The sequence below is a fragment of the Globicephala melas genome, chromosome 4 (genome assembly GCF_963455315.2).
Source record: "Globicephala melas chromosome 4, mGloMel1.2, whole genome shotgun sequence".
NCBI lineage: Eukaryota > Metazoa > Chordata > Mammalia > Artiodactyla > Delphinidae > Globicephala > Globicephala melas.
Genome location: NC_083317.1, coordinates 91,107,244 through 91,127,057, shown reverse-complemented (window position 1 = coordinate 91,127,057; position 19,814 = coordinate 91,107,244). Strand labels below are relative to the sequence as shown.

General features: G+C 34.9%; 1 protein-coding gene across 1 annotated transcript in view; it reads left to right on the top strand.

Annotated features, from left to right (window-relative positions):
• Positions 1 to 19,814, top strand: part of NAALADL2 (N-acetylated alpha-linked acidic dipeptidase like 2) — an 801,118-nt gene that overhangs the window by 161,505 nt on the left and 619,799 nt on the right. The window lies entirely within an intron of this gene.

Sequence of the window (19,814 nt, the reverse complement as noted above, 5' to 3'; positions counted from 1 at the left end):
TGCATATGAGAACATGAAGAGAGAGAGAGTGAGTGTGTGTGTGTGTGTGTGTGTGTGTGTGTGAGGGAAAGCAAGAGAGTGGAAAGACAAAGAGGCGTACGGTATCACAGGAAGATAACCTTTCCAAAATGGATAATTTTATATTAAGACCTTTAAGATATTGTGAGTTTGTGGGACCTTCATAAAATTGGCGTTTCCTTCATAATACCTATCTGGAATGCTAAAAATGAGAACCACAGTGTCTTCTTCTCACGACATCTGGAAAACTTCTAATCTGATCTAATTACCATGTGCTTTATGTTAGACTAGTATCTCGCTGATTTACACTCCTTAGTGATTAATTTTTGTCAACTGTATAACTTCACAGTTACTGACTGTGCTCAGAAATTTAATTAAAATATAATATACTAAGGAAAAGCAGAATTATCATTTATTTTATTTAAAGAGTTTATTAATACTCATCCACCAGATGCATTTACATAATTAAAGCAGTTCAATCTAAGTATCTCATAATGAGCCACCACAATAGAGAGTCACTACTGCTCATTCTTACTTCATTTTCTTTTTCTATTAAGAAAGAATGATCAGTATAGTTATGTAGTTATGTCCCTGGAATGCTCTGGTTCTGAAGATATATTGGATTTCTCCTCATTCAAACCTATATGAGATTAGCTAATTCCCAGGAGCAAAAAATGTTTCCAGAAATCTGTTGGCACACTCTGTAAGGACCCAAGAGAACGTTCTGTGCCTGTTTTTTATTTTCCAAGGATGCTCTTATACTTAAATCAATGTCTGATAGTAGAAAATAGGCCAGAATTTTAAGTTAGTCTTGAAAATATAATACACACTGATAATAATTTTTGTAGGATATTTTGTAGGATTTTTGTAGGATTTGTTTGTATGTATTAAAGGCCTTAAAATTATCATTTTGACCCAGTAATTCCATTTCAACAGTATATTCTAAAGGGGAAAAAAATCAGAGATGATGAACACAATGATTACCAATGATGTGAGAAAATATTTGAAATGATATATACATCCAGTTTAGTGCTGAAAATTATGCTACATTTGTACAGCTGAATACAACAATTACAATGTGAAGAATATTTAATATGTGAAAATCCTCATAAGTCAAACAAATAAATTATAAAGAGGACATTTATAATAATTATAGAATAATGATTACATTTATAGTTACTTCTAAAAGTAACATTGTTAGAAATATGGGTTAAATATTTTTCTAAGCATTTTTAATGTATTTTCACATTAATCTTTACAATAACCATAGTGTTGAGGTACAGATTATTATCTTCAGTTTATAGATGAGTATCACAAGTGCATGAGGAAGGAAATAAGGTAGAGTATACTCTTTCCCCCAAAACAGCCCCAATCTGGTAGAGGGGCAAAATGATGACATTTTAAATCAATGGTACAGATTTGATCATGGTATGAGACTAGGCATTCTAATTACTTACTTAAGACAAGCGATTCAAATTGCTTAGAGGACATTTTATTACCAGTAATCAGAAGAACTCTTCCTCTAGTTGTTTGAGGAAGAATGTTCTTTTCCAGATGTTTTAAAGGGACAGTGGAAAACAAAGCACAACAGACCCACTTACCCATGAAGGATAAGTTCCAAGACTCCCAGTGGATGCCTGAAACCACAGTTAGTACCAAACCCTACATATACTATGCTTTTTCCTATACATATATACTTATGATAGTGTTTCACTTATAATTAGGCATAGTAAGAGATTAACAACAATAACTAATAATAAAATAGAGCATATAACAATATACTATAATAAAAATTATGTGAGTGTGATACCACCAACGTCATTCTGATAATTTAGAGGGCTGCTTAGTGACTAATGGGCAGGTTAGGATATACAGCATGGATATGCTGGGCAAAGGGCCGATTCACATCCTGGCTGGATGGAGTGGGACAGCCTGAGATGACATCAAGCTACTCAGAACAGCCCGTAGTTTAAAACTTAGGAATAGTATTTTTGGAATTTTCCGTTCAGTGTACTTTGGACTGCAGTTGACCACAAGCATCTGAAACCTCTAAAAGTGAAACTATGGATAACAGGGAACTACTGTAACACTGCTTTGAGTACAGTACATGAATCCTGCTTGTTCAACCTAAGAGTGATACAGATGTCTAAAATGTTGTTTGTGGTAGGGGCCAATTATCTAAATTGGGTTGATGGAATTATGGATTTCTATTTCTTTATATTTTCTAAATTCCTAATGATTTTGTATATATTTTGTAAGGAAAAAAAGTCTAAAAATTCATGTTAAGATAAGGCATTTAAAATTTTTTCTAACAGTGTTTATAGGCCAAATACTCAAAATCCCTACCAGTAGATAATGGGTTAAAACATAGCCAGTTTCTTTTTATTTGACTGCTGCAGAGAATATTTACATTATGAAACCATTTGGCAAGGTCCGCAAAGTACTGAAATAGTGGTTTATCTAGAATAGGTCACAGTTATTAAAACCCCAGTACATTTTCCCTGATCATCTTCCTTACAGGCCTATGAAGAGATTTAACAAAGAGGTCTGTGCAGAATTTCCCTTTAGACAGAGCCTTGCCACAAACTTGGCATTATCTTCTAGCCAGAGAAGAGAGCACTCTTTCTTTAACCTTTTAGATTCTATTCTAGGCATCTCTGTTTTCTGTAGATTGTCCCAGAGATTATGGAATCACGGATTCCATATCTGTTAATATATATTCATATTGTAAAGAGAAAAAGAAAGCATGGTGTAGACAAGGTTATATAGCATGATTATAGCTGAACTTGCTTCACCTGTCCATCAGATATATTCTGAGGCTGAAATTGGAAAATGAGGTAATAGAGTAATACAGCTGGGTTGAAAAAAAGGCAGAGGACCAATAGACTTCTATGTGAATTACAACTGTTACTCATGATTCCAAATGAGCATCTGGACTGGGAACATGGGACTGAATGAGTAGAGAAAAGTTAATCCTATTTTAACTGTGCAGTAGTAACTAAATCACAGTTTAAAAAATGAATCTGGGAGGGAATCTCTGTATCTGAGTTAAAGAGGGCAAAGGGGAAGCAAAATTGTGATATTACCTCCTAAAGAGAGTAGAAAAATAATCCGCAGTCAAGAAGGAGGAGATCTCATTAGTTTTATCATAAATGGTATGTATGTGTTAATTTAGTCACTAGGAAGGGATTGATGAGGTAATCCCCACATTTGTAGCAGGAGCTGTAAAAGGCAGATGGCTTCTAGCTATAAGCCTTGATGTCCACACTTTGTTGTTGCAGGAAGGGGCCAAGTCCTTCAGACCTAGCTTGTGCTGGTTTCCTTAAGCTTAAACCTTAGAGGAAAGGCTTTAGGTTTCTATGAGCTTTGTATTTATAGCAGTTTATTTTATAGGAGAGTGCTTTCATTCCTTAAGCTTTAAGACAAAATAGTCTTTTATCTGTCATGACGGATTTACTTAGATTTCTCTCAGTGACAATCTGAGACATTATAAAGCAGATCCCCAAACCCTTGCAAATTCCCAAATTGCTAAATAGGTCTCTAGTACGAAATTTATTTTATAAAAGGCAATAAAAGCATTTGGCTTTCTTTTAGAGTCATTTTCACAAAAAGCAGTAATAAAAAAAAAAATTACTGTGTAGTCCATGACAACTAGAAATTGAGTAAATCCCACTGAAATGTGGAAGATGGGCCATTTTCTGGGTCTGCACCACATGTAAGTCCTAAATCTTGTAAGAGTCAAATTTGCATATGGTAAAATTACAAATGACTAAATATCTATGCCTTTTGTGCATGGTGAAGTTACACGTGAAAATTCATAAATGCTGTTGTGATTTTTTCATAAATGAAGTAACATACAGTACATTCCTAGTACTCACAGCTAGATGGTAAGATACTAGCAAATATTACCTGGTTTTTGCATTTTCTTATATACCTTTTTATCCCTGTAATCACAATTTTAATGATTTGGGAATCCAAATGATTTTGTAGTTTTCTACAAATGAAACAGTTTCCTATCTATTCATCGGATAAGATTTATATTTTAATATCAATTTTGCATTGTTTGGCCAGTGTATGACTTAACCAACTACCACTCAAGTCCATAAAGCATGCTTAAAGAGGAAGGCATTTTGGAAGAGCCTGGAGGGAAATGAGAGGTAGAAAACAATTGTTATGTGTTGATATTTTCAAATATTCAGTAGATTGTTTCCAACAGATTAGGAAAAAAAGTAAACTTCATACTATTTGAATTTCAAACCCAATTTCATCTACAAAACAAGTAAATTTAAAACACTGAGTTGGGGGTTTAGTGAGGAAATCTCTATATTTGGTGAATTACCAATCAGTACTCAACAAGTGGACAATAGGAAGATCAGTAAGAAATTCTCTAGTTTAGGTAAAGTAAATCCTGAGAAATACTGTATTTTGAAACCTTACCTCACATAAGGCATTGACATACTTTTCATATTTGCTGAACTATACTCTGTTTCATTTGCTCCAATCTCCTTTTTTTTTCTGATGACAATTATTTAATCCTTATGATAACTGCATTCAAAAGAATTATTTTTTTAAATTTCAGTTAATAGAGAGCGGCATTACTCTATTACATGTGGTAGAAGTTTAAGATGGTAGATCTAAAATTTAAGTTTCATTTCCCCAAATTAACATATAATGTATTCAGCTAATAATTAGTGTCAAAAATATGTGATATGATAACCTTCAAGATGGTGGTGGAGTAAGGCATGGAGATCACCTTCCTGCCCACAAATACATCAAAAATACATCTACATGTGTAACAACTCCTTCAGAAAACCTACTGAAGGCTGGCAGAAGACCTCACAATTCCCCAAAGGCAAGAAACTTTCCATGTACCTGGGTAGGGCAAAAGAAAAAAACAGCCAAAAGAATAGAGATGGGACGTGGACCTCTGGGAAGGAGCTGTGAAGGAGGAAAAGTTTCCACACACTAGGAGGCCCCTTCACTGGCAGAGACAGGGGCTGGACGGGGGGGAAGGTTCAGAGCCACGGAGGAGAGTGCAGCAACAGTGGTGCAGAGGGCAAAGCAGAGAGATTCCCGCACAGAGGATCGGTGCTGACCAGCACTCACCAGCCTGAGACCTTGTCTGCTCACCCACCAGGACAGGTGGGGGCTGGGAGCTGAGGCTCGGGTTTCGGACGTCAGACCCCAGGGAGAGGACTGAGATTGGCTGCGTGAACACAGCCTGAAGGGTGATAGTGCACCACAGCTAATGGGAAGAGAGTCTGGGAAAAAGACTGGAACTGCCTAAGAGGCAAGAGACCATTGTTTCGGGGTGCAGGAGGAGAGGAGATTCAGAGCACCGCCTAAATGAGCTTCAGAGATAGGCGTGAGCCATTGTTATTAGCGTGGACACCAGATACGGGCATGAAACACTAAGGCTGCTGCTGCAGCCACCAATAATTCTGTGTGAAAGCACAGATCACTCTCCACACCTCCCCTCCTGGGAGCCTGTGCAGCCTGCCACTGCCAGGGTTCTGTGATCCATGGACAATTTCCCCGGAAGAACACACAGCATGCCTCAGGCTGTTGCAAAGTCACACAGGCTTCTGCCACTGCAGGCTCGCCCCACATTCTGTACCCCTCCCTCCCACCGGCCTGAGTGAGCCAGAGCCCCCTAATCAGCCACTCCCTTAACTCCCTCCTGTCTGGGTGAAGAACACATGCCAGAGGGCTACCTGCATGCAGAGGTGGGGCCAAATCCAAAGCTGAACCCCAGGAGCTGTGCAAACAAAGAAGAGAAAGGGAAATCTCTCCCAGCAGCTTCAGGAACAGCAGACTAAATCCCCACAATCAACTTGAAGTACGCTGCATCTGTGGAATACCTGAATTGACAATGAACCATCCCAAAATTGAGGCGGTGGATTTTGGGAGCAAATGTAGACTTGGTGTTTTTGTACGCAGCTGACTAGTTTCTGATTTTTATGTTTATCTTAGTATAGTTTTTAGTGCTTGTTATCATTGGATTTATTTATTGGTTTGCTTGCTCTTTGTTTTACAATTTTTTTAATTATGTATTATATTTCTTTATTTTAATAATTTTTAGTTTGTATTTTAATAACTTTCTTGTATTTTTATTTTTTTCTTTCTTTTTTTTCTCCCTTTTATTGTGAGCCATGTGGCTAACAGGGTCTTGGTGCTCTGACCAGGTGCCAGGCCTGAGCCTCTGAGGTGGGAGGGACAAGTTCAGGACATTGGACCACTAGAGACATCCCGGCCCCACGTAATAGAAATTGGCGAGAGCTCTCCCAGAGATCTCTGTCTCAACGCTAAGACCCAGCTCCACTCAACAACCAGAAAGCTACAGTGCTGGACACCCCATGCAAAACACCTAGTAAGACAGGAACACAACCCCACCCACTAGTAGACAGGATGACTAAAATCATAACAAGCTCACAGACACCCCAAAACACAGCACTGAACGTGGTCCTGCCCACCAGAAAGACATGATCCAGCCTCATCCACCAGAACAAAGGCACCAGTCCCTTCCACCAGGAACCCTCCACAACCCACTGAACAACCTTACTCACTGGGGGCAAACACCAAAAACAATGGGAACTACAAACCTGCAGCCTGTGAAAAAGGAGACCCCACACAGTAAGTTAAGCAAAATGAGAACACAGGGAAATATGCAGCAGATGAAGGAGCAAGGCAAACACCCACCAGACCAAACAAATGAAGAGAAAATAGGCAGTCTACCTGAAAAAGAATTCAGAGTAATGATAGTAAAGATGATCAAAAATCTTGGAAATAGAATGGAGAAAATACAAGAAATGTTTAACAAGGACTTAGAAGAACTAAAGAGCAAACAAACAATGATGAACACCACAATAAATGAAATAGAAAATTCTCTAGAAGGAATCAATAGCAGAATACTTGAGGCAGAAGAACAGATAAGTAACCTGGAAGATTAAAAAGTGGAAATAACTACCACAGAGCAGAATAAAGAAAAAAGAATGAAAAGAATTGAGGACATTCTCCGAGACTTCACAGACAACATTAAAGGCACCAACATTCTAATTATAAGGGTCCCAGAAGAAGAAGAGAAAAATGAAGGGACCAAGAAAATATTTGAAGAGATTATAGATGAAAAATTCTCTAACATGGGAAAGGAAGTAATCAAGTCAAGGATGCACAGAGAGTCCCATACAGGATAAATCCAAGGAGAAACACGCCAACATACATATTAATCAAACTATCAAAAATTAAATACAAAGAAAAAATATTAAAAGTAGCAAGGGAAAAGCAACAAATAACATACAAGGGAATCCCCATAAGGTTAACAGCTGATTGTTCAGAGAAACTCTGCAAGCCAGAAGGGACTGGCAGGACATATGTAAAGTGATGAAACGGAAAAACCTACAATGAAAATTACTCTGCCCAGCAAGGATCTCATTCAGATTCGAAGGAGAAATTAAAACCTTTACAGACAAGCAAAAGCTGAGAGTTCAGCACCACCAAACCAGCTTTACAACAAATGCTAAAGGAACTTCTCTAATTAGGAAACACAAGAGAAGGAAAAGACCTACAATAACAAACCCAAAACAATTAAGAAAATGGTAATAGGAACATACATACTGATAACTACCTTAAATGTAAATGGATTAAATGCTCCCACCAAAAGACATAGACTGGCTGAATGGATACAAAAACAAGACCCATATATATGCTGTCTACAAGAGACCCACTTCAGACCTAGGGACACATACAGACAGAAAGTGAGCAGATGGAAAAAGATATTCCATGCAAATGGAAATCAAAAGAAAGCTGGAGTAGCAGTTTTCATATTAGACAGAATAGACTTTAAAATAAAGACTATTAACAGGAGACAAAGAAGGACACTACATAATGATCAAGGGATCGATCCAAGAAGAAGATATTACAATTGTAAATATTTATGCACCCAACATAGGAGCACCTCAAAACATAAGGCAAACGCTAACAGCCATAAAAGGGTAAATAGACAGAAATACAATAATAGTAAGGGACTTCCACACTCCACTTTCACCAATGGACAGATCAATCAAAGTGAAAATAAACAAGGAAACACAAGCTTTAAGTGACACATTAAATAATATGGACTTAATTGATATTTATGTACATTCCATCCAAAAACAACAGAATACACTTTCTTTTCAAGTGATTATGGAAAATTCTCCAGGATAGATCATATCTTGTGTCACAAATCAAGCCTTGGTAAACTTAACAAACTTAAATCATATCAAGTATCTTTTCTAAGCACAATGCTATGAGACTAGATATCAATTACAGGGAAAAAAAACTGTAAAAAATACAAACACACGGAGACCAAACAATAGGCTACTAAATAACCAATAGATCACTGAAGAAATCAAAGAGGAAATCAGAAAATACCTATAAACAAATGACAATGAAAACACGACCACCGAAAACCTATAGGCTAGCAAAAGCAGTTCTAAGAGGGAAGTGTATAGCATTACAATCCTACCTCAAGAAACAAGAACTCTCAAATAAACAACCTAACTTTACCCCGGAAGCAATTAGAGAAAGAAGAACAAAAAAACGCCCAAAGTTAGCAGAAGGAAAGAAATCATAAAGATCAGATCAGAAGTAAATGAAAAAGAAATGAAGGAAACGATAGCAAAGATCAGCAAAACTAAAAGCTGGTTCTTTGAGAAGATAAACAAAATTGATAAACCATTAACCAGACTCATCAAGAAAAGGAGAAAATTCAAATCAACAGAATTAGTAATAAAAAAGGAGAAGTAACAACTGATACTGCAGTAATGCAAAGGATCATGAGGTTACTACAAGCAATTCTATGCCAATAAAATGGACAACCTGGAAGAAATGGACAAATTCTCAAAAAAGCACAACCTTCCAAGACTGAACCAGGGATAAATAGAAAATATAAACAGACCAATCACAAGCACTGATATTGAAAGTGTGATTAAAAATCTTTGAACAAACAGAAGCCCACGGCCAGTTGGCTTCACAGATGAATTCTATCAAACATTCAGAGAAGAGCTAACACCTATCCTTCTCAAACTCTTCCAAAATATAGCAGAGGGAAGAACACTCCCAAATGCATTCTGTGAGGCCACTATCACCATGATACCAAAACCAGGCAAACATGTCCAAAATAAAAGAAAACTGCAGGCCAATATTTCTGATGAACAAGATGCAAAAATCCTCAACAAAATACTAGCAAACAGAATCCAACAACACATTAAAAGGATCATACACCATGTTCAAGTGGGGTTTATCCCAAGAATGCAAGGATTCTTGCATTTGCAGTATATGCAAATCAATCAATGTGAAAAGACATTTTAACAAATTGAAGGAGAAAAACTATATGATCATCTCAATAGATGCAGAAAAACCTTTTGACAAAATTCAACACCATTTATGATAAAAAAAAACTCCAGAAAGTAGGCATAGAGGGAACGTACCTCAACATAATAGAGACAAACCCACAGCCAACATTTTGTCATACATATGACAAACCCACAGCCAACACCATTCTCAGTGGTGAAAAACTGAAACCATTTACACTAAGATCAGAAATAAGACAAGGTTGCCCACTCTCAGCACTATTATTCAACATAGTTTTGGAAGTTTTAGCCACAGCAATCAGATAAGGAATAGAAATAAAAGGAATCCAAATTGGAAAAGAAGAATTCAAGCTGTCACTCTTTGCAGATGACATGATACTATACATAAAGAATCCTAAAGATGCCACCAGAAAACTACTAGAGCTAATGAATGAATTTGGTAAACTAGCAGGATAAAAATTAATGCACAGAAATCTCTTGTATTCCTATACAGTAATGATGAAAAATCTGAAAGAGAAACTAAGGAAATACCCCCATTTACCATGGCAACAAAAAGAATAAAATACCTAGGAATAAACCTACCCAAGGAGACAAAACACCTGTATGCAGAAAACTATAAGACGCTGATGAAAGAAATTAAAGATGATACAAACAGTTGGAGAGATATACCCTGTTCTTGGATTGGAAGAATCAACATTGTGAAAATGACTATATTACCCAAAGCAATCTACAGATTCAATGCAATCCCTATCAAACTACCAATGGCATTTTTCACAGGAGTAGAACAAAATTTTTCACAAATTGTATAGAAACACAAAAGACCCGGAATAGCCAAAGCAATCTTGAGAAAGAAAACCAGAGCTGGAGGAATCAGGCTCCCTGATTTCAGACTATACTACAAAGCTACAATAATCAAGATAGTATGGTACTGGCACAAAAACAGAAATATAGATCAATAGAACAGGATAGAAAATCCAGAGATAAACCCATGCACATATGGTCACCTTATCTTTGACAAAGCAGGCAAGTGTATACAATGGAGAAAAGACAGTCTCTTCAATAAGTGGTGCTGGGAAACTGGATGGCTACATGTAAAAGCATGAAATTAGAACACTCCCTAACACCATACACAAAAATAAACTCCAAATGGATTAAAGACCTAAATGTAAGGCCAGGGAATATAAAACTCTTAGAGGAAAACATAGGCAGAACACTATGACATAAATCACAGCAAGATCCTTTTTGACCCACCTCCTAGAGAAATGGAAATAAAAACAAAAATAAACAAATGAGACCTAATGAAATTTAAACACTGTCACACTGCAAAGGAAACCATAAACAAGATGAAAAGACAACCCTCAGAATGAGAGAAAATATTTGCAAATGAAGCAACAAAGGATTAACCTCCAAAATATACAAGCAGCCCCTGCAGCATCAAAAAAACAAACAACCCTATACAAAAATTGGCAGAAGACCTATACAGACATTTCTCCAAAGAATATATGCAGATTTCCAACAAGCACATGAAAGAATGCTCAACATCACTAATCATTAGAGAAATGCAAATCAAAACCACAATGAGGTATCATCTCACACCAGTTAGAATGGCCATTATCAAAAAATCTACAAACAAACGCTGGAGAGGGTGTGGAGAAAAGGGAACCCTCTTGCACTCTTGGTAGGAATGTAAATTGATACAGCCACTATGGAGAGCATTATGGAGGTTCCTTACAAAACTAACAATAGAAGTACCATATGACCCAGTAGTCTCACACTAAGCATATATCCTGAGAAAACTATAATTCAGAAAAAGTCATGTACCACAATGTTCGTTGCAGCAGTATTTACAATAGCCAGGGTATGGAAGTAACCTAAGTGTCCATCGACTGATGAGTGATTAATGAAGATGTGGCACATGTATACAATGGAATATTACTCAGCCATAAAAAGAAATGAAATTTAGTTATTTGTAGTGATGTGCATGGACGTAGAATCTGTCATGCAGAGTGAAGTAAGTCAGAAAGAGAAAAACAAATACCATAGCTAACATAAATATATGGAATCTAAAAAAAAAATTGGTTCTGAAGAACCTAGGGTCAGGACAGGAATAAAGACACAGACGTAGAGGATGGTCTTGAGGACATCGGGAGGGGGAAGTTTATTCTGGGACGAAGTGAGAGAGTTGCCTTGACATATATACACTATCAAATGTAAAATAGTTAGCTAATGGGAAGCAGCTGCATAGCACAGGGAGATCAGCTTGGTGCTTTGTGACCACCTAGAGGGGTGGGATAGGGATAGTGTGAGGGAGATGCAAGAGGTAGGAGATATGGGGATATATATATATATATATACATATAGATGATTCACTTTGTTATACAGCAGAAACTAACACAACATTGTAAAGCCATTATATTCCTATAAAGATGTTAAAAAATGTGGTATCCAGTACAATAGTCCAACAATGTGCCTAAAAAAGGAACTCAATATTTTTTGAATATAAGATATTCATGGTGTGTGTGTGTGATGTATGTATGTGCACATTGGTACAGCCTTATGTGTCATGCTGGGAAAATAGGAAAGAAGAGAAAGACTCCTTCCTTATTGAAACTTTTGATGCATTATAATTTATATTTTTATAATTATAAATTATAATATATAAAAATATATATAATATAAATTATAATATAAAAATAATTATAATTTTCCCTGGTATTGATGAACCTAGCAGATCTATTTACATGGTATTCTGTGAATATTTCAGATAAAAAAAAAAACCATTTAATTCAGTGTCATTGCATGATTTGGGGGGTATAGTTTTGTATGTGGAGGCAAAGTTGCTTCTTTTTTAAGACAATTTTGGAAGACATTTTATGAACCAAAAGAAGTGAACACTATTTTGATACTTAGAAAGGGTATGCTTGTTCACTGGCTGATTGAATGAGGCACTTCCTACCCTGTTTTCAGAAGTAATTACAAAAGACCAGTGCTCCGTACTTTGTATTTGTACAAGTCCAGAGCTGCTACACTGCTCACAGAAAACATGGTCAGGACTAGAACACAAAATCAGGAAACAATGGTTTAATGTATTTAAAAGCCAAATCTGCTATTATTTTTTTTTAATCAGAATGTTTTCCATTTTCCACTGACTGACTTTAGTTATTTTTCTAAATGTCTTAGACCAAATATTACCATATCTACGAAAGGTAATTTTTGTTGAAATACAACTTCAATCATAAGTTATAATGGAAAAACTTTAGACTGAGTGTTATTCTTCCATTTAGCGTCAGACTTTAAGAAAGTGCATTTAGAGTGAGAATAACTAATCCTGAATACTTCTGATCTTATACCTAAAATTAAAGTATTTTTCATGGCTTAAAACCAAATTAAGGTATGTCTACAAATCTTCAGTCTGTTGTGAATGATTCCCATAACTAAGAAGTCATGCCTGTATTTTACCTTCATGATAATATAATTACTTTTATTGACTGACAGTTTGAATATTGGGAAATCATAACTAGTGACATCATTCATTAGAGGCCTTGGTTTTTGCATTATCTTATTGTAGTATGTTAAGCATAAATCATCCCCATGCATTCATGCAAGTTTGGTAGTATAAGAAAAGGTGCTAAGCATTTTGTTTGTCTTAAATATTATAATATAAACTAAGAAAAGCAAGAAATCAAGAAAGAAGTCAGACAGAAAGGGAGGCAGGAAAGAAGGATAGAAGGAAAGAAAGAAAACAGCACTTGATTCCCCCCTAGTTCGTGCTCTAAAATTACATTTCAGAAATCTTTTTATGCATTATATATTACTCTAAAATCCAAAAGAGTAAGTTTCAGACATATTTTAATTTTTGAGGAATTATTTGGACACACCAGCATAAATATCTCTATGGTAATAACATCTGGCTTTGTGATAATTCTGAGCTATCCTTTCACATTTTAACTTTTCCTTCTCTCCCTCTGTCTGGTTGACGCTTTTCATTTTTTCCTGCTGTAGATGGGTTTCTCAGTCTTTCCAATGTATTGTATTTGTTCCGTATTCAACAGGTGATTTATTTTCAGTAATGAAGTACAGCATGGCAGGATGCAAAGATGGTAGAGACAGGCTCAAGTTCAAGCTTGATGTTTATGTGACCTTGGGATATCATGTAACCCCTCTGAAGTTTTAAAGTTTTTTTTTTTTAATCTCAAAATGGCGATAAAAGTAATCCCAACTCACAAGCTTGTGTGAGCATTAAATCTTAAAATGCATACATAATTCCTAATAAATATTAGTTACTGTTAGTAAGCCCTTAAAATCTGAATAAGATTCTAAAGAGAAACGATATGAGTTTAATAATGGGGAATGACAGCTCTCTCAAAATTCCAAAACTGAACTGCATATAATAATATCAATACTAGATAAATCTATTATAGAAATATGGTCTCTCAAGATTGCACTTTTGCATTATTTAACAGTAAGGATTATGCTGATGCTATGTAGCATACTTTGAATCTTAAACAAAAAAACTAAAGCTGCCTCTAATGATTTTTGTGGAATAAGGCAGGTATAAGTAAGTGGAGAAATGAATGTTAAAAATAAATATAACTTGATTATTAAGGATGAATATGAACAATGACCTAGAAGGATAGTAGATGATTTTGATTTTTACATTCTTCAGTATTAATGCATAGACTTTTTTGTGAGGTGATAGAATTATGTAATTTTAAGAAAATAATATTGTCTTAGGAATTAAAACTATATTACATTTATAGTAGTTGTATAAATAATACAAATTTTAAACTATTTTGAAAGTTGAGGTATCATGTGTGTTTCCAAGAACATCATGAAATTGCCTACATCATAAGGCTGTTGTAAAAAATAATTTAAATAATACATGTAAGTATGCAACACAATGCCAAGAACATACTAAGCACTCATTAAAAGAAAACTAATATTTTATTTAATCACATTAAAAATTTTATTAAATACTACATTTTCTGCTTGAATTCCATTTTTCTTAATGGTCACCATCCTATGTGATCAAAAATCTAAGACCTTATCATTTGCTAAATAGTGTAATCCCAGCCTTGTTTGTTTAAGTAAAGGATCTGTACTTCAGTAAAGGGTTTAGATTATCGCAGGAATGATTATGATGTTGAAACTTTAGTTCAAGATTTTCTTACAATTTGAATTTAGAATATCCTAAAACTGACGTGGAGATTTTGCATAGTTCCTTTCACTTGCTCGCTGATATTTCATAGAGGTCATGGGTGTTAACAATTTTTTAAATTAAAAAATAGATAAACCCTTGGCTCTACATTAACAGAGTTTTAAAAGAACCCACTTGATGTCTAATTATTAATCACTATACGGCACTAAGTTCTTTTTTGCTATTTTTTCTCATCCATTTTCTTATGATAAAAGTAGATTAATTATTACTTTGCTCTGGAACACATTGGTAACGAGTCCTGGGCAGCAACTTGGATTTTATTAATTTATTGTTGTTATAAGATATGTGAAGACAGAGTTAAATTACTTCTGGAAGGAAACATCATTGAAAAAAATTAATATTGGGGGAAAAAATACCTCTTCTTAAAATTTATGTAATTAAAGTTACAGCTACAAAATGTATCTATTTTTGAATTCAATAGACTTCTTATTTTTATAATAACCTTTACTAAGCTATAAGACCTGATGTAGCTACACAAGCTTAAAATATTTTCACCTGAACTTTGAAAACAATATACACTCAAAATATTATTTTAATAAGTAATTAATAACAGATGTTTATTATTGTCACAAATATTCAATAAATTGCTTTTTAACTGAAAATATGTCTTTACTGTGTTTATGCAAAAGTTATTGGGAAGGTTTTATAGCTCCATATATATTATAGTTAAGAATAAAGCTTTTGTGGTTTTAATAATGTACTGGTGGGAAAAAAAGCCTTTCTATTACAGATTTTTTAAAAAGTTACTTTTCTTGACTAGATTTGCATTTCCAAATTTTATGAAATCTTTACATCAGTTTTGTATATTTTCTCTTGTATTGCATTTTAGATTACACCTTGTAATCTCATTTAGCATAATAAATTCCTTGTTTTCTTAACTTAATAATTAATAAATTATTTGAATAGTATAATCATGTAATATCTAAATTTTAAAACTGACAACACCAAGAATTTCAGCCATCATTAGAATAATTCCATTCTTTAAATCAATTTTGTACTGGAAAATTTAGAAAAATTAAAGTGTCTATAATCCCAGAAATACATGTAGAATAATAACAGACTTACATTTGGACTAATATGCACAATCAAAGAAGAACTATAAGTAGATCCTTTAAAGAAAATTATGTTTGCTCTTCAGTTTATGATTATAATTTTGTTTTAATCTGAATCTATTAGGTTGTTAAAATTACTATGCTTACCTATCAATAAAGAACATGCTTATTTTTCATAAGTGCATAAGTTACCCATACCAAACTTCTTTCATAATTCTCACACAAAGACAATTCCCAAACAGTTTTAGTTTAAATTTCATCGTGTATGAAATGAGTGAATGAAATGCAGGAGGAATACTTACAGTTTTAACATGCCATCCTTATTTGACACTGGTCTAATACCCAAATTAATAGCTGTTCTAATACGGTTTCTTTGCTTTTAAATAATAGCATGTCTGTAATTAAATAATAGTACAACTTGGTGATGGTATTATGGACATCTGTGATATCTAATTTATATCTATATAAATATAATTTGTTATAATCCAGTTTAATTTTCGTTTTGTTAAGAAAAGAACAATTTTTGGCTTCCTGGTGGCGCAGTGGTTGAGAGTCCACCTGCCGATGAGGGGACACGGGTTTGTGCCCCAGTCCGGGAGGATCCCACATGCCGCGGAGCGGCTGGGCCCGTGAGCCATGGCCGCTGAGCCTGCGCTCCGCAACGGGAGAGGCCACAACAGTGAGAGGCCTGTGTACCGCAAAAAAAAAAAAAAAGAAGAAGAAAAGAAAAGAACAGTTTTAACACTTTGACTTATATTTTAGATGATACCAAACTCTCTTCTCAGTTTTATAAACTTTACAAGCTCAAGGATTCTTTAACTTCAGAGTAGAATTAGTTTAAAAAAATTGTACTCTTCAGATTAAAATGGAATTGTCTTTTCTCCAAAGTTACCATTACATTACAGAAGGGCAAGCATTGTTCTACCCATTTCAAATCCTTCCTTATTGAGAAGTTTTATGCGACTTCCTTTCCAGGTTATCTAAACCTTTCACACGTGTGTGATGTGCCTGGATTAAATTTTTTTTTCTTTAGAATTGTAAACACAAGCAAATTAGCACACATTGGATTCCTGTGGTATTATGTGTGCTAACATATTCTGTATGTTTTAATATTTGTAGTTATTGATGTCAACATGTTTTCATGTACACAGCCTATTTCAAAGTAAACCAAAGATATAAGTAACTGCAGGATATGATTCTGATTGGGTCAGAAGATTTATTGGTGAGATCATTAATGAAATAATTTAATTTCTTAAATTTTCAAAGTTGTCTGCAGTATTCTTGGCTTCTTTATTGTCTGTCACTCTTAGGCAACAAAGCTAAATGGCAGAAAGTGTTTAATGCTCAATCAGAAACAAAGAGGTCTGGAGAAAATATCAGAGTAGCCTGTGTGGGAAACAATGAAGTGAAACATGGCTACAAATGGTGTACTATAGGTGATGATTGCAAAACATGTACAAAATTATTTTTCTTGGGTTTTTAAAAAATTCTGAGTATGTTGCTACATATGTAGATTTATTTTCTTTTATTTGGCTTGGCTTCATTATTGTGTGTTTTAATTGATTATAAAACAGGTAGGTGAAATATATTTTAAAAATAAGGTAGATCAGGCAGCCAGTAAGCCAGGAAAGGCTTGTGTTTTATAATTAATTTGAGGTTGTTTAAAATTCTGATGAAATAGAAAGTTACCTTTTGCCCTGAGGCTGGGAAATACATACATGCAGATGGCAGTAAATAGGCAGGGTATGTGACCACGTTCATGTGATTTGGGAGGTTTTGGGGAGTCCTCTCTGGATGAAATTATATCAATTAAATGCTGGAAATTAGAAGTTACTTCTTCATACATTTAACGGGAAATTTCTCAAGATGTCACTATACATAAGATAATTAGAAAGATTTTATTAAAAGGTAATTGATATCAGGATAATGCCAATTCAGTATCCTTAGCATAGGGACAAAGTAGGTATACTTTATCTGGATGATGGGGCTTGGAGTAGAAGAGGTGACTAAAGACAGATTTGAATTTGTCACAGTTCTGACCTGGGTGGCCTTTGTTGGATACATTTGCATCAATTGTTTATTTGTACTTGTAGTAAATTTTCTATCTCACATCCCCTGGCTAAAGTATAGAATCTGACCAGTTACATGAGCTTGGAATCCCAGCTCTACCACTTAAATTGCTATGAGTCAGTCTTCAAACCTTTTAACCTCTATAAGACTTAATTTTCTTTCTTATAAAACCAGTACAATAATGGTCACGTAGCTTTTAGTAAATGCTTGATAAATGTTCATTATTATTGTTGTGTTGTAACCAGATAAAGGAACAGTTCTTATTGTCACTGAGGATTTTTTAAAAACATAGTTACCCAAATAATATCTGTGTGACAATGTAATTTTCTTTCAGATACATTATCTCATGTAAACACCCATAGTCCTCACAAAATCATGGTGAAGTAGGCATGGTCACAGCTCTGTAGTGAGTGACTTAGTCTCTGAGTGTCTTCCTCAATGTCATACCTGGATTACACAGGAGGGATAGGGCTGTTATTCCAAACCCAGTGTACTTTCTGCACCCCACAGCTCATTAACATATCTGTGTTTATGAAAGAACTTTTAAGATACCTTTTCCAGACCTTAGTGCCGCTATGGCTTCAGTCATGGTTCTTCACAACTAAACAAAGAGTTTTCAGATTACTTTCAGATGATTCAGAGTGAGAAAGATACACATGAAAAATAAAGCAAATGTGAGGAAAAAAATAACATCTGGAGAAGTCAGGTGATTAGTATGTGAATGTTAATCCTACTGTATTTTTCATTTCAATTGAAGTCTTCAAAATAAAAATTTGGGAGAGGGGTGTGGTGAGAGTGGACTAAATCAGGATTCTCAACAGGTGCCTGTAAATTCTTCTGTTTTAATGTTAATTTAGCTTATTCCCCGCTCCGTGGGAACTGATTGAGTGGGTACAAGACGTGCTTTCCATTTGGACACGATTTCTCATTTATGTCAGGAGTCTTTCTGTTGGCTTCTGCTCTTAGTCAATCAGGTGTATTAATCAGAAAATTCAGATTTACCAGTTTAGATGTCCAAAATCTGACTTGATTTAATAGGTAAAAAATGTCACTTGATATTCTCCTTGAAATATGGTAAAAATCAACTGATTGGTTTTATATGGTCATTAAGCTTAAATCCCTCTTCATCCACATTGACTGAATTTTGATATTTTTATCAGATTACTGACAGCCAGGAAGACATAGCCTTAGGCACCTAAAGAAAAGAAAGCTGAATGTGAATTGGTGTTGAATTTGCTCCCAACAAGAGTGCCTGGTGAAATCATGGGGCCCTTGTATATCTGAGCTCGTTTATTATTAGAGAAGAGTTCTCATTAACTTGTTCAGGAAAGTGTTGCCATTAAATCTTATCTTGAATGAGAGGAATTTGTAACTTGAAAATGTTTATGAATATTTCATAAGAATCGTCTTAGGGTGCATGCTTTTATGTGATAGCCTGGCAAAGGTTGACAGATATGTGGAATACTGTAATGACTTGATGGATGCATATGGAATGTTTAATGGGAAAGTGAGAAGTACCTGCTGGGCTGCTGTGAACATCTTCCAGTATTGTAGTGATTTTTGTTGGCGGTTAACAAAACCCTCAAGGAAAGAAATAGTTTCTAATTATAAGTTGAAAATGACAGGCTTATTTTATTGCACTAACTAGGCCTATAAGTTTGGAGTGAGGATTAGTGATTTATTCTTTGTTTCTTTTTATTAAAATGCATTTTAAAAATACATGTCTGAGCAAAGTAGATCTTAGTGAGTGGGCTCCCTTTTTTTTTTTTTTTTTGCAGACAGGGGTCCTGTATAATTGTATTCTTTTACTGCTTTGATGTCTCAGAATCCCAGAGAAATTTTAGTTATAGAAAAATATGAATAATTTGACCCTAGAGCAGCTGAAAAAGACCAGGAAATATCAGGAGAGCATCATTAAAAATAAACAAAAACTTACTGGGTTCATTTTAGCAAGAAAATAATATGCAAAAGTGGAAAAAAATCTGCCACAAGCATTGTTAATTAGTAGAATCTCAGGGTAGGTTTGATTTGCTCTATTTTAAAATAGGTAGAAGAATTTGAGAAACTGACTCAGAAATGATTGATGGATCAGGAAAGTGCGGTGAA